The sequence below is a fragment of the Salvelinus sp. IW2-2015 genome, linkage group LG27, assembly GCF_002910315.2.
Source record: "Salvelinus sp. IW2-2015 linkage group LG27, ASM291031v2, whole genome shotgun sequence".
In the NCBI taxonomy this organism is placed as follows: domain Eukaryota; kingdom Metazoa; phylum Chordata; class Actinopteri; order Salmoniformes; family Salmonidae; genus Salvelinus; species Salvelinus sp. IW2-2015.
The window spans coordinates 13,442,552-13,449,219 of record NC_036867.1 but is presented as its reverse complement, the minus strand read 5'-3'; the positions used below and the strand labels follow the sequence as shown (position 1 = coordinate 13,449,219).

Sequence of the window (6,668 nt, the reverse complement as noted above, 5' to 3'; positions counted from 1 at the left end):
AAACTTAAAGAAAAAACTATAAATCAATAAATGAACAACTAAACATGACTAGAAACTCAACTAGTCTAAAGAATGCCAGTTTTATTTAACCAGCCCACAGTTTTCAGCTGTGCTAACATAATTTCAAAAGGGTTTTCTAATGATCAATTAGCATTTTAAAATAATAAACTTGGATTAGCTAACACAACGTGCCATTGGAACACAGGAGTGATGGTTGCTGATAATGGGCCTCTGTACGCCTATGTAGATATTCCATAAAAAATCTGCCATTTCCAGCTACAGTAGCCATTTACAACATTAACAATGTCTACACTGTATTTCTGATCAATTTGATGTTATTTTAATGGACAAAAATGTGCTTTTCTTTCACAAACCAGGACATTTCTAAGTGACCCCAAAACTTTGAACGGTAGTGTAAGTATTCACACACCTGAGTCAATACTTTGTAGAAGCACCTTTTTCAGCGATTACAGCTGTGAGTCTTTCTGGGTAAGTCTCTAAGAGCTTTCCACACCTGGATTGTACAATATTTGCACATTATTTTATACAATTTCTTCAAGCTCTGTTAAATTGGTTGATGATCATTGCCAAACAACCATTTGCAGGTCTTGCCATAGACTTTCAAGAAGATTTAAGCCAACACTGTAACTCGGTCTCTCAGGAACATTCACTGTCTTCTTGGTAAGCAACTCCAGTGTAGATTTGGTCTTGTGTTTTAGGTTATTGTCCTGCTGAAAGGTGAATTCATCTCCCAATGTATGGTGAAAGCCATGTTTTTCTCTAAGATTTTGTCTGTGCTTAGCTCCATTCTGTTTCTTTTTTTTATCATGAAAAACTCCCCAATCCGTAATGATTATAAGCATACCCATAACATGAAGCAGCCACCACTATTCTTGAAAATATGGAGAGTGATACTCAGTAATGTGTTGGTTAGGATTTTCCCCAAACATAACAGTTTGTATTCAGAAAAAAAAGTGAATTGCTTTGCCACACTTTTTGCAGTATTACTTTAGTGCCTTGTTGCAAACAAGATGTATGTTTTGGAATATGTTTTATTCTTTACAGGCTTCCTTATTTTCCCTCTGTAAATTAGGTTAGTATTGTGGAGTAACTACAATGTTGTTGATCCATCCTCAGTTCTATCACAGCCATTAAACTCTGTAACTGTTTTAAAGTCACCCTTGGCCTCATGGTGAAATCCATGAACAGTTTCCTTCCTCCTTGGCAACTGAGTTAGGAAGGACAACTGTGTCTTTGTAGTGACTGGGTGTATTGATACACCATCCAAAGTGTAATTAATAACTTCTAATTAATAACTTCACCGTGCTCAAAGGGATATTCATTGTCTTTTTCTTTTTTTTACCCATCTACCAATAGGTGCCCTTATTTGTGAGGCATTGGAAAACCTCCCTGGTCTTTACATTTACATTTAACATTTAAGTCATTTAGCAGACGCTCTTATCCAGAGCGACTTACAAATTGGACATGTCCACAATGTGAGAATAATGTGAATATAACATATCCACAACATCAGTTACAGACTCTGGAGCACAGCTCTCCCATGGTAAAGAGGTATCATGTCAACACATTTAGGATAACATATCCACAGCATCAGTTACAGACTCTGGAGCACAGCTCTCCAATGGTAAAGAGGTATCATGTCAACACATTTAGGATAACATATCCACAGCATCAGTTACAGACTCTGGAGCACAGCTCTCCCATGGTAAAGAGGTATCATGTCAACACATTTAGGATAACATATCCACAGCATCAGTTACAGACTCTGGAGCACAGCTCTCCCATGGTAAAGAGGTATCATGTCAACACATTTAGGATAACATATCCACAGCATCAGTTACAGACTCTGGAGCACAGCTCTCCATGGTAAAGAGGTATCATGTCAACACATTTAGGATAACATATCACAGCATCAGTTCAGACTCTGGAGCACAGCTCTCCATGGTAAAGAGGTATCATGTCAACACATTTAGGATAACATATCCACAGCATCCATAGCTGCGGTGCAGTCAGAAACAGCTCTCTATTCACAATGCCAGTATAATGTAAAGATAATGTGTCATAATGTGAGGGTAATGTTCACATCAACAGCCAGCCAGACAGACAGACTCAGGGCTCTCTGGTTTCAGTCCCTCAGCCATCTCTAACGACGACTCCTTCTTCTGCTCCAGCTCAAAGTTCTCCAGCTCCCGCATTACTTCATCCATGAAGTCACTAGAGTTCTGCTTGTAAGACATTGCCATTTTGATTGTTTCTTTGAACATCCTGTGTGGTGGTGGCTAATAAGATAGATGGTATCTCAGGCCTGTACTCTCTCAGCCCTGTATACCAGCTGGTTAGGTTCTTATAAGTGATCTTCCTCTGCACATCAAACACCTACTAATACAGCCTTGCTGTCGATGGTGGTAGTGTATTTGTAGAGCGTCAGGGCATAGGTTGACAGCTGTTGGGGACGATATCCGTCTATCAGAAACCTCTCCATCAACTTGGATTTTCCCACTGCACTGTCTCCAAGGAAGATTATCTTGACTTCTTCATCTGCATCATATTTATCTTGGTCCAGTTCAGGAATGCCACTGGCGTCGCCTGCCATTCTACCTTTAGGAAGGGGAAATGAGCTGCGTCTCACAGCAGCTTAGCTAGTTAGCGAACGTAAACTAACGTTAGCTAGCTACAGTAAAGTACGTGGCTAGAAGTTAGCTAGCAAAAGAAATGCACTTAGTCTGTGATTAACGGCAAGTAACCGCTTAACGTTAGCTAACTAACTAGATATAGCTACACATATTTGCATTCATTCACTTAAAATATGACCGAAACCCATTCGAAGTCATGTCTAAGTTAACTTATTAGCTAGCTGTCGAAACGGGCATGTTTTCAACCCGACGTTGGTTAGCTATCTACAGTAACGTTAGCCTAGCCAGTGCAGTGGCTACTTGTTAGGGTAGCTTACATAACACACAGTCGGGGATATTGCTATGTCCCTGATATAATGCTATATCTAGCAACCTGCTTTGGTTTCTTTCTTTGTGGTTGAATCTGTGTTTGAAATTCACTGCTCGAGTGAGGGACCTTACAGATATGAGGTAGTCATTCAAAAATCATGTGACACACTATTATTGCACACAGAGTTAGTTCATGCAACTTATATGACTTGTTAAGCAATGTTTTACTCCTGAACGTATTTAGGCTTACCTTAACAAAGGGGTTGAACACTTATTGACTCAAGAAAATTCAGCTTTTAATTTTTAATTAATTTGTTTAAATATATATATATATATATATATATATAAAACCACTTTGATATTATGGGGTATTGTGTGTAGGCCAGTGACAAAAAAATCTCAATTGAATCCCTTTTAAATTCAGGCTGTAACACAACATAATGTGGAAAAAGTTAAGGGGTGTGAATACTTTCTGAAGGCACAATATATATTTATATATACTCTGGTCTGGAAGCTAAATTCCTGCAATTTTATCTATTTTCCCATGGGGTTTTGTACTGTGTATTTAAATACTGTATTCTCAACATGGCTCATTCTAATATTTATATTACTGTACATTACATTTGAATTATACTGTTTATACACTCCGCATATTTATTTATATACTGGATTCTTGACATAGCTCACTCTAATATATCTACTGCTGTACATATCCAAAACCAGTTTGTATACAAATAAATAATTTAAACGTTGGATTCACATCTCCATCACAAACAAAACTCTAAGTTACAGAATAGGACTAAATCAAATCAAACTTTAAATGCACTTTAAATAAAGTTTGATTTGAATTAGTGCTGTTCTTTAACATATATTTTTGGTTGAGATGGAGACGTGAATCCAAGATTTTAATTATTAACTTGAACATGATTAACTTGCATTTGAAATCAACCAAAGCTTTAAACCTTAGGCCTATATGCATTGTAATTTTTTTTGTTGAACCCTGGGTTGAATTGAAACAATAGCTGGTGATGACTTTGCAAATGCTATATAGGCCTAAATAGTATCATTGATGATATATGACTTATAAAGTATGATCACATTTCATTTGCTCTATTAAACACACCCTTTGGAATGACTTTGATAGCAACAGTGAATCTATTTAGTTATGAAGAGATCTCTCAATAATCATTCTCATGATAGCACATTGGTGGTAGTCAGTGACAAATATCAAAGGGCTTGGTTAAAACCCTGGATCGGAGACCACATGAATAGCTGTAGATAGATCAATTCTCCAGCAGGAGGTGCTTCCCACCCTATTGTTTTTTTCTTCTGATAGTGGATATAAGGTTGAAGATCTTACATTGTTTCATAGGTACAAATTCAATATATTTTATACAAAGTTTGTCTGTTGAAAATGGGTTACCATGATGACATAATGCTGTGGTTGAAGTTTCCCCTTCAAAATAACAGTTTAGGTCGATAACTTTTTTCAAATACAATGTAATTTCCACTAGATTCCACGTCACAATACGTTGACAAATTACTTAGAAACAACGTTGATTTAACCAGTTTGTGCCAAGTGGGTAGCTCTTTCGCTTTCTACGCCTTCTCCGACTGCAGTAGCTGAAAGCAGTCAGCACAAGCATTTATTGTGCAGGGGTGGATTGTGGAGAGAGTGGTCGCACCCGTTACACTACTTGCAAAAGTCATCTCTCTTGACATTTAATTGTCTTGGTCATCTGTCTAAAAATTAAGAGAGAGAGAGAGGTGGAGCCAGGTTGAGGTGATCGTGGAGAGTGTGGCTACACTCGACTAGAGTGTGGTGTCTTCTCATAATAAAATCCTAGCCGCCATCTTAGAGGGATCCTAAAGTTTATGATGCACAGTTTATGATGGCAATTTTCATGGTTGAATGTGAAACACACCATATGGACAGTGTAGTCACATTTACAAAAACAAGTGACTCAAATGCAGAGGCAGCTCAATTCGTCTCACGGTTTCAATTTGCTTTCGATGCCGGTCAGTTAGCAGGGAATGTTTGCTTCAAGGCTTTGATTCTACCAGGGACCTGTAAACATATTACATGACTTGATTAGAATGATATATTCATGCCTGTTTTAATATCAGTCTTGACATAAAACAAATCATGAACCACCAATTGATTTACCCATTTTACCGGCAGATAATACTTTTTTTCTCCATGGCTTGCAGTATGATTTAATTATGAATTTCTCCAGTATGATGAATTACTGTTCTAGAATAAATGGTAGGAAACCTCTTAATGACAAATCCCTTGACGACTATCATTAATCATCCTTTGTCAATCGGCAGGTGATTCATTATCCAGTCCAGTCCAGTCCACTACTGCACTTCAAAACTAACCAATACCTCAGCTGTTTCAAGGTAGCCTACCTACAACGTGGCTCATTTGACACCAAACAATATCAGTGGGGCAGGTGGAAAATAAATCGAAGAGCACCATTCACAATCTAGGAATTAACCCCAATTTTAGCTAGATCGCACGTGTAAGCATCAGGGGAGATCGAATGCCACTTCTCATTGAAGCCAGGAAAGTTRGAGGCCTACCGCGGTACTGCAGGCATTTTAAGCAGAAAACAGGATCCCCCATTATAGTGAATGGAAAAATGGCAATCTTCATGGTCAGTCTTTGTGTAAAACATTTTTTTTTAGAAGACAATCATGGTACCAATAATTGCTTGTAATACACCAGATGTATTTCATTGAACCAATTATAAAAAAATCACACACAAAATAAGTTATAAGGATGATTTAGATGCTAAAGGCAGCCTGCAGTACYCCGGTCGGCCTTCAATTTGAGTTGCTCACTGAGAGGGGGCAGCACTGAGCTAGCCTGCAACGTCACTTCCTGGAGTAGCTCAAACTGTGCATGTTATGTCTCCGTGAGACGTCATCTTAACCAACTTAATTTGGCTTCAATGTGCTATTGAGTCTTCACATACAAATGAATGGTGTCACGTGATCAATYGCTTTGTTTTGTCCATTCATATACAGTACCAGTCAAAAGTTTGGACACATCTACTCATTCAAAGGTTTTTCTTTATTTTTACTATTTTGTACATTGCAGAATAATAGTGAAGACATCAAAACTATGAAATGACACATATGGAATCATGTAGTAACCAAAAAAGTGTGAGATTCTTCAAAGTAGCCACCCTTTGCCTTGATGACYGCTTTGCACACTSTTGGCATTCTCTCAACCAGCTCCACGAGGTAGTCACATAGAATGCGTTTCAATTAACAGGTGTGCCTTGTTAAAAGTTAATTTGTGGAATTTCTTTCCTTTTTAATGCATTTGAGCCAGTCAGTTGTGTTGTGACAACGTAGGGGTGGTATACAGAAGATKGCTCTATTTGGTAAAATACCAAGTCCATATTATTGCAAGAACAGCTCAAAGAAGCKAAGAGAAATGACAGTCCATCATTACTTTAAAGCATGAAGGTCAGTCAATACGGAAAATGTCAAGGATTTTGAAAGTTTCTTTAAATGCAGTTGCAAAAACCATCAAGCGCTATGATGAATCTGGCTCTCATGAGGACCGCCACAGGAAAGGAAGACCCAGAGTTACCTTTGCTGCAGAAGATAAGTTCATTAGAGTTAACTGCACCTCAGAATGCAGCCCAAATGAATGCTTCACAGAGTTCAAGTAACAGACACATCTAAACA

General features: G+C 38.0%; 1 pseudogene; it reads right to left on the bottom strand.

The window, feature by feature from the left end:
• Nucleotides 1–2,087: 2,087 nt before the first annotated feature.
• LOC111953888 (rab-like protein 2A pseudogene) lies at nt 2,088–3,041 on the bottom strand (annotated as a pseudogene).
• Nucleotides 3,042–6,668: the final 3,627 nt, after the last annotated feature.